We start from the raw sequence: 12,143 nt of genomic DNA on the forward strand, positions 1-12,143 counted from the left end.
TACTGAGTTTTGAATTTATTGTATGCGTTACAAAACTTAGATATTGGCCTATAATAAAAATGAATGAATGATATAATAAAATTAAAAAAAAAAAGAAACATCTAAAATGTTTTTGTTTTAGGTCCACAAAAACAAAAAAGTTTCTTTCATAATTCATATAAATATATTTCCTTCATTAGTACCTATTAAAATTGAATTTCTTTTTATTCTGAATATTAGTATTGCATACCGTTTCTAGAAAAGGTAAGTCCTTTTTAGCCAATTAAAGATGGTTCACAAATGACTAGACTCTATGTCTTTAAATATATCCAGTAGCATGAACTTTCTTCGTGTGTATCGTTTTCAGGATAACCGTTAAGTAATATTGTCCTTTTTATCAATCTCTCGAAAGGAATTCCATATGGAATCCAGCCAATAACAGGATATTGATAGTACAAAAATAGGTAATTAATTGGATTTTAACAAGGAGGGTATTTTAAAATGACGTCAATCTGTAAGAAGAGTATTGACCAGGACAGCAGTGATTTTCGAAGCTATATTCAGCGCATTTCAGAACTAAATTTACAAATTATTACGACGTGTCAACTGCAAATACTAGAATAGAAGAGAACAGAACAGAATAGAATGTATTTTATTTACTAATCATCGGGTATTTCTGAAAAAAAAAATAATGCGACAGAATAACAGCGAAATTTTTCTTGTCGATATGAATATGATGATACATTTACATTTCATAACACGTCATTGAAGATACTTTATACCTATTTCACAAACTTGTAATTCGAGAAAACATTTTGAAGAAAATTGCAAAATAACCCATAATGAAAGCAAAGGCAATAGTGATAAAATTATCTGATTGAATACATACAGAATGGCAGACGATATATTTTTCTTAGGAGATAAGGCTAACGATTTCTATTTTCTATCAAAAGCCAATTAGAGAAAAACACCATAGAATAAAAGTGTACAAACAGGATGGTCAATTCTGCTCTTCTTCGTTTCTTTATTTGGAACAAAGTGATTGTCCAAAAAGCAAACTAAGGGGTGATACATAAGAGATCTTATTCAGAATAGCGTAAGGAAGATTTATAAGCACATAACTGCTGAAGAAGGTTTGCGATAAAATATAAATAACTTCGTCAAGTGTGATTATATCAATAGCAAAGGATAAGGTACGATGCTCATATGTGGCCCCTGCTTGACTGAAAAAAAATAGAAATTTGATATTGAGAAAAAATCTATAACTATCGATTAGACATTAAAATATATGATTATCATGTTCAACCTCATTTATAATCATACCAATGTAAATGGTTGACAATATGATGTCCAAAACTTTGCAAATCTGTGAATTTCTAATAAACACCAAAAATTGTCCCTTTTTTTTTAAACGTTTTGCAATTTTCAGTACTCCTGCAAACTTAAACGAATGGCATTGATTTAAATGAAACTTTGATAAAAAATAAAAATAATTTAAGATATCCTATTTCACTGAGGTGGAGGACTTTGAAAATAACAAAATTAGTATTGCAAAAATGGTCATTTTCTTCATTTTGTTGTATATGGCAGATTTTAGGCTTCCATAAAACTGAAAAAAAATAATGAAATGGAAAAAAATTAAAACTATATCACACAAATTTTAACAGCAAATATTGCATTTTTGTCATTTATTTATAAACTTATCTTTTCTGTAAAATAGAGAGCAAGGTATCAATTGTACTGCGTTCTTTAAATTGTGGTTTAGTCCACTTTTCCCATTTCCTCTAATAATTAATTTGTGTGTATTTTATGTAAAACAATATGGTGTAAGTTGATAAGATTTCATCTACCAAATGCGTGTTAATTGATCATTTTATAAAATACAACTCTAAGAAACATATATATCACACAGACTTGCATAGAATTGCATGACCAAGTTTTGAATTACCAATTCAAAAAGCGTTTCCGTCTTTAATATTTCAGTGAAATATAAATAAAAGTATAATGATAGAAATAAATGTTTACCCTTTCGTACGTTTCCAACCCTATTTATGATATTCCTGATAACCAATATAAGAAAAATCCAGCTTATTCAAAACTTACTTCTTCGAAAATCGATTTATTTAAATCATTCAATCAATCAATCAATCAATCAATCAATCAATCAATCAATCAATCAATCAATCAATCAATCAATCAATCAATCAATCAATCACAATATAAATTAGTGTACGGTAAAATAAACGAAAACGAAATCTTTTCATCTGGCTGATTTTTCAACAAAGTAAATATTGATTCATTCAACTGCCTCTCTCACCAACTATGTGAAAGGAAAATTTTCTATGTAAATGAATATGATAATTAAATTGCTGATTTAACAAAGTGAGTAATGGGGGTTATATAAAGGTATGCAAGATTTAATGATAATACATTAATGTTTGATTGAATGATTGATTGATTGTGATTTAGAGACTTATGATGCATTTATCTGCGTGTCAGGACGATATCATTTAATACATATTACAGAGCGGAAGCCTTTGGGTATGCATGGCAACCTACTATAGCACAGTCTAATTCCAAACCCACCTGTTATTACGCTTTTTCCGATATGTTGCATGTACTGAGAAACAGAGACTGTCAATTTTAAAGTTACTATTATGACTCGGCCTTGGATCGTACTCCACTACCAAGAATCCACTTGGGCGGTTACATGATATCATTAGTTGACTTATACAATTATCACTATTTTTCAAATAAAACGACCAATATTCCACGTATCCCTTTGGTTTCATGATTTCATGATGACGACCATAAAACTTCTGTAGTGATGACTTCAATCTTGTAGCAACATAACCCTGTTCCAGAGGCCTATTTGTTAGAATTCTAGCGCGATAGTTTGGGCAATCTCTGGCATAACGTTTCAGTTGTGATATGAACACTCCATACGCAGGTGCTGAAGGGATGTTGCCATAGATGAAAGGGAAGTTGACAATTCTGAATGAAAAGCCATCATGTTTGTCTTAAAGTTTGGTCAATAGTCTTCCTTTACCACCGATTTCTAAGTGTAGGTCAAGAAATGAAGCTGATTTCACAGTGTCTGTAGTATCATTTGACTCAAGTTCTTTGGTGTAGATGCGATGTATCAAATCCCCAAAATTAGGATTATTTAAAGATAATACGTCATCTTTATAGCAAAAAACTGTGATTATAGGGTCTAGCTAAACGATATTCTTTCTTTTGGATCAGATCAGCTAGAAAGTTTCTTTCGGATCAGATCAGTTATAAACTATAAAGCTGCAAAAGCGTTTTGTTATACACGAGTCAGACTATCTTAGAACTGAATATATTTATTTGAACGTTTAACCGATCATTCTTGTTGAATTTAGAATTAAATAAGTGCACTTAAAAGCATAAAAACTCCATTGCAAAACTAATATAATAGAGCAATATCATTTCGAATATGTTGTGTCAATTTTGCAAATCGCCTATATAAATAAGCAACTTTTAAATATGTAAACAGCAACAACCAAAAAAAAAAAAAAAATAGTAAATAGAAAGTTTTAAAGGTAATGTGATGTTGTTGCTATAATGAAGATACTAATGAAATGTTGGGGATACTAATGAAATGTTAAAACGTTTGTTTTGTTTTGTAACAGTACTGTATTAAATATTGTACCTTATGTTTAAATAGATGTTTTTGTGGACCTAAAATGTTTGAATGAAGTTATTAAAAAATATTATTTAAAACTCAAAGGTCCAACAAAATATCATACTAGATATAGTTTAATAATTTTAAGGAGAATTATATCAATTCACCTCTTGGAAATGAATGACATATAAATAAACAATGATCGTCTAGTGTCTGTGCTTAGAAATGGCGAAAGTAAGTGATATTTTGAGTCTCTTCCAAAATGTTGAAAACAAGTTTATAGTCTTGTATTTCGTTTTGAATTCATAACAAGAACCTTGCAAACAGTTTGTGACAGTAATGAAACCAAAGAATTGCACTTAACGTACTTCGTTAGTTATTCTCCTTGAAAGAAAAACATGCAGTGTTTATTTAGAATAGGGCCCCACTTTTTGAATGTCACTGTGGTCGTTTTCAGTACTAATTCATATGTATCATGCCATCTCTGTTTGATTAAGGATTCATGCCATATTCTCATAATGGAAAACATATTCACCGACATGCATATTAATCCAACCTCAAAATATATCAATATTTGGATTACGTAATCTGAATAACAAGTATCTTATCTTTTCTGGCATACATGTTCATCGAATTGAGTCATCAAGTACTGCGTGGTTTCTAATCTTATTAATTAAAACAACTCAGTAAAGTACTATTTGAAGCAATGATGGTATCAAAGGTGTACGTAACAATGTGAAATATATTTAGTAATAATCACTATTTATTTTTAAAAGGGTATTATTCCCGGGTAAGTCAAACTCATTATATCTGGCACACTATCAGTGAAGACTTGTGGTGTGTTCGTAAACCCGAATCATACTTAAACAAAATAATGCCACATATAGCTACCACACCACGTAGTTCCGTGTCATAAAATTAGAAGTTCGACAAGACTTATTCACTTTTTCAAAGTTTTAGAATATTGCCTTAAACCCTACGTTAAATTCTCCCCCGAATCAGTGGCGGGTCCAGGGGTAGCCCCACGGCGCACTGGACTACCCTCTCGTCGAACCTCATTATTTAAAAAGATGAGTGTTCTCAATGAGCTAATTAAAAACAAAATAGTCTTTCGTCGTTATAATTGATTTAATTACAATAGTCTGATGTGTCAAAACGACAAAACAGGTATCATTGAGTTTTAACTTACTATCAACTACCTACTATAAACCCTTGCTTCTAGGAAATAATTTCTTTCTGTTCCAGAAATAAATAAACGTTCCTAGTTAATGGGTTCAAGAGAACGACTCACTGTTCTTGCAATTTGGTGAGAAAGAGATGCTGGACTCAAATATAAACCTCCTGGTAATTGCTGCTTTTGCATTTATTTTTTCTTTCTTATTCTGAACAGACGATGTCATTATAAAAAACACAGTGACAGATGATAACAAATGGTCCATGTACATGACCAGCTTACAAAATCTATTTGGAAGTATAAAAAAAGAAGAAAAAACATGAAGTTATTAAAAAGGGGGCCGATCGATTTTTAGGTTGATAATACTGACGATGGCATGGCGTATTACTTTATCACACAATGCAGAAGTTATAAAAAAATGTGAAATCGTTCTGATCAATGTGGTCATTGAAGTCGATGACTCATTCACCATGTTTACACTGTGCACACCAGTAGTTTGAACTCGACTTTCGTATGGATGCTGGGTGAAACAAATCACGCAAATTAATGTTAATGTAGAATTTTACTTGGGACCACCCCAAAATTTCTCTCTAGATCCGCCAATGCGTGTTTTTTTTTTTAAATATTCATGTAAATATAGTAATTGTTTCTTTACAGTCCAAAAGGATAATGTCTCCGTATGCTAGTCCAATTTGTCAATATTCTGATGGTTTACCTCCCCTCCCTGTCTTACAATGTATATGGGGAAGAGTTAGGAAAAGTAGATGGTAATCATTTTTGGTACATGGTATAGGTGGTATATGTAATTGTGAAAAGTAAAACTAAAATAGCAAAAAACAAATGAATGGCCACCTAAAAAATAAAAGAAAACTCATATGGTGACTCTTAAAAATAATGTTGAAATTTGAATTTTCAACCTACAGACATACAACATTTATTCAAAACGCTTAACCTTTAATGGAAAGAAATTTTGGTTTCTGATAAATGCGGCCTAAAGACGGTTAAAAGAAGTATTAACAGGTAAATATCTACGGATGCTTTTATGTGTATATGCTTTTTTCCCCCAATGAACGGTATGAACCAAATTTCTCTGGGTACAAACCAATAATGGAACACGAATGTGGGGTTTATCATAAATTACTTCTGTAGGACTGTCTTTTTCATACGAAAAAAATGAAAAACATACGGAAAAATAATTGTTTCGTTTGTTTTCAAAACGTATACAAATCATTTCACTTGTGTCTATTAATGGCAAAACCGAATGCAGCACCACGACGAGGGTGTGACGTAAAAATAAACTGTTAAATTGGTAATGAGGTTTTGAAAAGGTAAGATTCAGATATATATTCGAATGCATTTAAGAAGAGATAACAGTTTAAATGAATAACAAAACACTATCAATGGATTATCACAGCATGTACATGTACGATATATGCAAACATGGTTGTTTGAATGTCAATATTTTCGTTTGATCCAACTTTGAAAGTTAATTTGGTGAGACGTAAAGAAGGAAAGAAATTCATTGTAAGACATATGTATGTTTTGACACTAAGTATTCAAAAGCAAATAAGTCTCAAAATGTGCTATTGAATGCAATATACGAGGGTAATTTGGTTGCTGGTACTTCATAAAATTTTTTATCTCTACATGCGCATGTATAAATATATGTACCGAACTCCGTCAAATGCACAATTTCTTTGTTGACCTAATACCGCTATCTGTTTAAATACGTATCACAACATAGCTTAAAAGTTATGAAGAATTTGAAAAAAAAACCAAAGTCATAGGGCATGATTAAACTTTATTGCAAATCCGAAAATCGGTCTACGGTATACTCCATCATTTGCATATGGGACGGGGATCAGTATTTAAAGTGGCAAAGCTAAAAACATTTTAACAGCGAATTTACGCTGGGTTCATCATACTGATTCATAAATTAGTTACCTTCTGTGTTTTTTAATGAAAATATGTGTATTATTAAGTTCTGATTGTGTAAATTAAATAACTGAGACATGTTTTCGAATCTGAATTCTTTCTAGGTTGTTCATTTCAATTTAAATTATTGAAAACTTCATAGTGAGGTTTTGTTATGCCAAAAATCTCATACAAAGCTTGCCAGAGACTAATGTTTTTTAATGTATTTAATTTTGGCAAACCTGGTTCTAAAAACTGCTTTAGTTTTAGCCTAATAAAACAAATTTCGAAGACAAAACTTTGAAATGCTAGATTAATGAAAATACCAAGTAGCGGTCTAATAAAAATAAAGAAAGTAAATGATTGCTAGATTACTAATACGTGATAGATGGTAGTATCGGAAGGACCCCATAAGCATGCAAGTGGCCTTTCGCAAGTCTGGAATTTCTGGCCGCCTCATTTATTGTTCGTCTTCATTTCCAATTTAAATTTATATTGCTAGGGGTATATAGGGGCAACTATTTAGCTGTACCTGCGTATTCTGTTTTTAATGCAAGTTTTTTGTTTGTCCTATGGTTGAGGATTTCCTTGTCGTTTTTTGACGACCATCGGTGGCCTTGAGGTCACATTTGTCATCCCGATGAGGTTGTTGTTTCTTTGATATACTCGCAATTTTTATTCTAATTATATTAAAATGCATTAAATATATATACTATTTTAAAAATAGATATTCTAGTATGATCATTTGGTGTTTGAAACACCACGTCTGTTAATGAAAATCGTAAATATACCGAAGTTAAGATTTCCTGATGCCTTATACTCATAACATCACTTTTCCAAATATGATTTTCCTAGCCATTTTGATATGAAAAATAGAGTTACAGCATGGCTTAGTGTTTTTAAATTTTTTTTGTTTCATTTTATTAGACCAAGTATAGCCATATATGATTCATGGCTAGACTTATTGCTTTTAAGCACTTGAGCAAACAATCCTACAATAAGTATGTGCAGTTGATGGGTGTTTTTAGTAGACTTTCGTCTCTTTCAGATTCCATTTAAACCAACATAATTGGCTTCAGCCTCTTTTAAAAGGTAACAAGTCATGCTAGTAATTTCGCGCTCGGACGGAAAAGCTACATAATAGGGCATTGGGATTCAAATATGTATTCCTAAAATGTTCTTGAAAAGCCTATGGCAATACACCTTTCAGAAAAATAATTTACCAGAAAGAATTCAGCATTTCCTCATTGTTCTAAGAACTGGTTCCTCGATTTCTTCCGTGAACCCTTAACTGTTTCCTAATTTTCTAAGCATCACTGCAATATCTATTTGGATTTGTTAAATAGGATGAAAAAGAGTCACGGGGCATCTATAACACGTCTCATTGCAAATTTGCGAAATTTGTATAGTATATACTTGCAGAAAGATGCATAAAGAGTTTGACATAGGTGCAAAATATACATTTTAGAGAGGAGATTGCCGATTTCAGACATGTTCAAGTAGTCACTGGCAATTACAATAATAAAACAACCGACGCTAGTCTTGATTTTCGTTCCATAACAATCATAATTTGTAAATTATCGATTTTTAATACTACGTCTTAGTACGAAGAGTTTTTGTTATTATCAATATTTATTCGTTTTCTGTACTACTTCCCCGTTGTAATATTGTTTCATACATAACTACCTCCTATATACTTCAATAATGACAATTTTAACGAGGACATATTTAACAATATTTATTAACCTTTGAATGCACATTTGGTACCTGTATATTTAGCTGTACTCTGCTACCCCAAAAAACAAAACCAAAACAACCAGTTTGCCTGTTTCTGGAATTTGAGATATAAAGGCTGATGATTGAAAATACAACATCCACTATTATGACTTACAACGACATTTTGTGACACATTCGTAGGACTTAGTTTTCATAAATACTTTTTATGAACAAGAATGGCAACATTTAACGAAAGAAAAACTGAAATAACTAATTTGTAAAAATTACGAAGCGTACATGAATGTATACAACAATTTGAAACCCATTAATGTTAATCAGTTAGTTCATCTGAGATGTGCTTCTTGTAATGGTATGATTCAGATGAGAACCCTCTGATAAATAACTAGGAGCATTGCCATGAAAAATATTGAAAACATGGTTAAGTCTAAGCTGTTTCACTCTTATATTCAACAGAAAGCACATTGACACATTGATGTCTAATACATCACGTTAGAAAATTTAAAACCACTATACTCGACGTCACATACAGCACAATTTGAGGCTCTATTTATTAAACTGTCGGGACTTACCGCTAGAGTTGTCTCTCTTTTATTTAATCTGAAGATAGTTCGCATACATGCATGACGTGATAGTTCCAACGAATCAATTTTTGGCTGAAATCGTGCGTAACAAATCCTTACGGGAAAATTCTATACTAATATTCGCCATGTTGGTTTCTACGGGACGATTTGTTTACAAACGAAGTTCGTAAGTTCCCGTCGAATTCCGGTGACAATCGTCTGCTGGATCTACTTCTCGGTGTTGTACGATTTTTGCGTAGAATAAATCCAAGATATCCGAATAAGCGCCGAAAAGCATTCTGGGTTCTTCGGTTTTTGGACAAACCATTTAAACGTAAAGAACATCTCCTAGCAACCCGATCACTGTAAACATGGCCGACTTTTGACAATGTAAATATTGGGACCGAGAATTAAAATGTCACCGGAATTTAACGATTCAATGTTTAAGGAGGAGCCGTTTGGCTAAACAAGTAATTTATGGCAATTTAAACGACGATAGGTGTCAATAGAGTCGTAGAAAATATTTTTTAATCAAATTTTAACAGTATCTTAGTGACGCCGAGAATAGACCCATAATCATTTTCATCTACAACTGTCTCATGGCACAAATCTACCTACCTTTATGTTCCCAACAGTCCAACTGACACTTATAATTATGTAATTGTATATAGTCATTCTATACAAGTGTAAAATTGGATGTTAATCCATTCCTCACGAAAATTACAAATAGTAAAAATGGAATAAGAGCTGTCAAATTGATCAACTAGATAATGGTAATCATTGAAAATGATTCGTTATCAACAGGTTGTTTTACACCATTCATTTAACCTTCATTTATATTTTCTTCTTATTTTGCTTGTTATGAAAAACATAATCCATGTTGCCGTGTTCAAATTATATTAGTACAGACATAAATGGACTTGGCGTCTAGTAACGAATATTTTACATTTTCCCTAAATTACTTTAAGTTCGTGTTCGATATTTTTAACAGTGGTAAAACAAGCACAGTCAATTTCGGAGAAATACAGTCCGTAAATACAATCATTCCAGTATGGATTTCTTGGCTAAAACATTTAAATATTTCCATATATTTTTTTTCATTTTTGACATTATCACAACAAGAGATTTAATAAATTGTTTGAATGATGAAATGACTCATAGACCATTACAAAACTATGCAAATTTAAATTAAACTTAACATAATAGTATTTTTAAAGGTGCAAATGACTTAAAAATGTTGTATGACCGCTACAGACAAAAAAAACCTAAAAGAAGATGTTGTTTTTGTTGCAGTCAATATTATACTATAACAACAATATACATCAAAAGCTTACTTTGAATAGATAATCTTACCATAAATCATAAAGCCTTTTTGCCTTGAGAGATGCCTTTGTTCAGCAAAATACAGAAGAGAAACCAATATTAAAGCCTTTGAAAAAAACCTTTAAAAATGCTTAATTGTCTTTGATGTTATTATTAGATTTTGAGAAGGATGAAGGCATTTGTTATTTTATTCAACTGTCTTGTAAAGTATTCAAATTGAATCGAAAACACAATCAACTTATACAGCAAGGTGGCTTTTAAAGAAATACGCAAGTAACGCAAACCATTCCGATTATATTTATCAATGTAGAATTATTCATTATTGCAAAATTAAAATGTTAGTTGACAAATTGAAATTATCTTCATTTGAGATAAACTTTGTACACACAACAGAATTTCCTAGACAAAGTATTTTTTGTTTTGTTTTATTTTCTTTTCTAGGGACAGAAATCGTATTTCGGATGTTCGTTAAATATAATCATACAGATTGACATTTTCGTCTCCTCTGGGTTGTTGTCTCTTTGACCCATACATTATTAATATTCTTTTTTATAGATGCATTAGAAAATAACATCACATTTAAGTATATATATACATATATATTTAATTTCCATTGTATCTTCTTTTCCATTTAAGGAATGACTATTATATATGTTCGGTCTACGAAATAACCGGAATCATATGATGCACACTACATTACCTGCGTAGCAGGTTATTTTTAAGTGTGCACCACGGTCATTGAGGTAATTTGAAATAGACGGAAAAGTTCAACATGTCACATTCACATTCACATAACAAAATTTGGTCTATGAAATGAAGGACAAGTTTTCTTACATCCAATGAGAAAGCGTGTTACCTCTGAAATTAAATTAAATGATTTTAATTTTTACATATATCATTCTAAAGGTTGGTGGGTATTTATATTGATATATGACCACCAATTTGAGACGTTAGCAGTAAGTTTTGGCCATCTATCTATTCCATTTTAGAATTGAAAATAATCATTTATGTACATCATGTATTCCTGTAGTTGGTTCAAACTAAGTTCGAACCGATGCCACCTTCGTTTATCTTCAGGGCGAACAATAAATGTTATTATGAGTAATTCCATGCCCTTCCAAATTGCATAGTAATTAGTTTAACTTTATAATTAGGATAAGATTACGGAAATAAAAAAAATGTCAGATGCATTTGAATGTCTTTCGGAGTAGCTATGTTAATAAGAAATCAATGGGTTACGAATTTTCAATTTTTTAAGAAATAACACACGGTATTGGTGACTTAAACACATGAGTTTGGTTCTACGTTTTTATGTCATGCTATTTTAATACCATGCTCTATATGTTAAAATCAGAACCTGGGTACCTTTAATGTAAGGACCAGACGGTTGTAAAAGGTGAAGCGTTAATTGTGAACTACTATCAATAAAGTCACGAATTATTGTTTTAATACTACATATTTATGATAACCAGCGATAACAAACAAAACAAAACAAAAAACAAAACAAACAAAACAAAACAAAACAAAACAAAAACAAAAACAAAAACAAAACAATGACAAAATAATGAAGGGAATGAATCTATATTTTTGTTTATGTAATGCATCTGTCAAATGTTTAACATCCTCCACCACAAAAACGTTACCAACAAAATTCCCCCATATTTATTTCATATGGCTATACTTCACCCATTGCTTCCAACATTTTCAATTATAAAAGGCTATTGCATAACCTCGAGATTGAGGACTTCAAGGCTAAACCAACTAACTGTTCTTGCAAAACCTCTCCATTCAGATATGGTCCTTCTGG

The 12,143-nt window shown here is 31.4% G+C and overlaps 1 protein-coding gene across 2 annotated transcripts in view; it reads right to left on the reverse strand.

Moving 5' to 3' along the window:
* LOC148610035 (DNA damage-regulated autophagy modulator protein 2-like) overlaps positions 1 to 12,143 on the reverse strand; it is a 47,487-nt gene that overhangs the window by 18,529 nt on the left and 16,815 nt on the right. The window contains exon 1 of one of the 2 annotated variants that reach the window (XM_088541943.1): positions 230 to 364. The exons of the other annotated variant lie outside the window; for it this stretch is intronic. The gene's annotated coding sequence lies outside the window, so the exon portion shown is untranslated. Of the gene's footprint in view, positions 1 to 229; positions 365 to 12,143 lie in introns of those variants that run through there. 2 annotated transcript variants of the gene reach the window in all.

This window comes from Perna viridis, chromosome 8, assembly GCF_037379345.1.
Source record: "Perna viridis isolate PV_CMFRI_1.1 ecotype Kerala chromosome 8, ASM3737934v1, whole genome shotgun sequence".
Classification (NCBI taxonomy): Eukaryota; Metazoa; Mollusca; class Bivalvia; order Mytilida; family Mytilidae; genus Perna; species Perna viridis.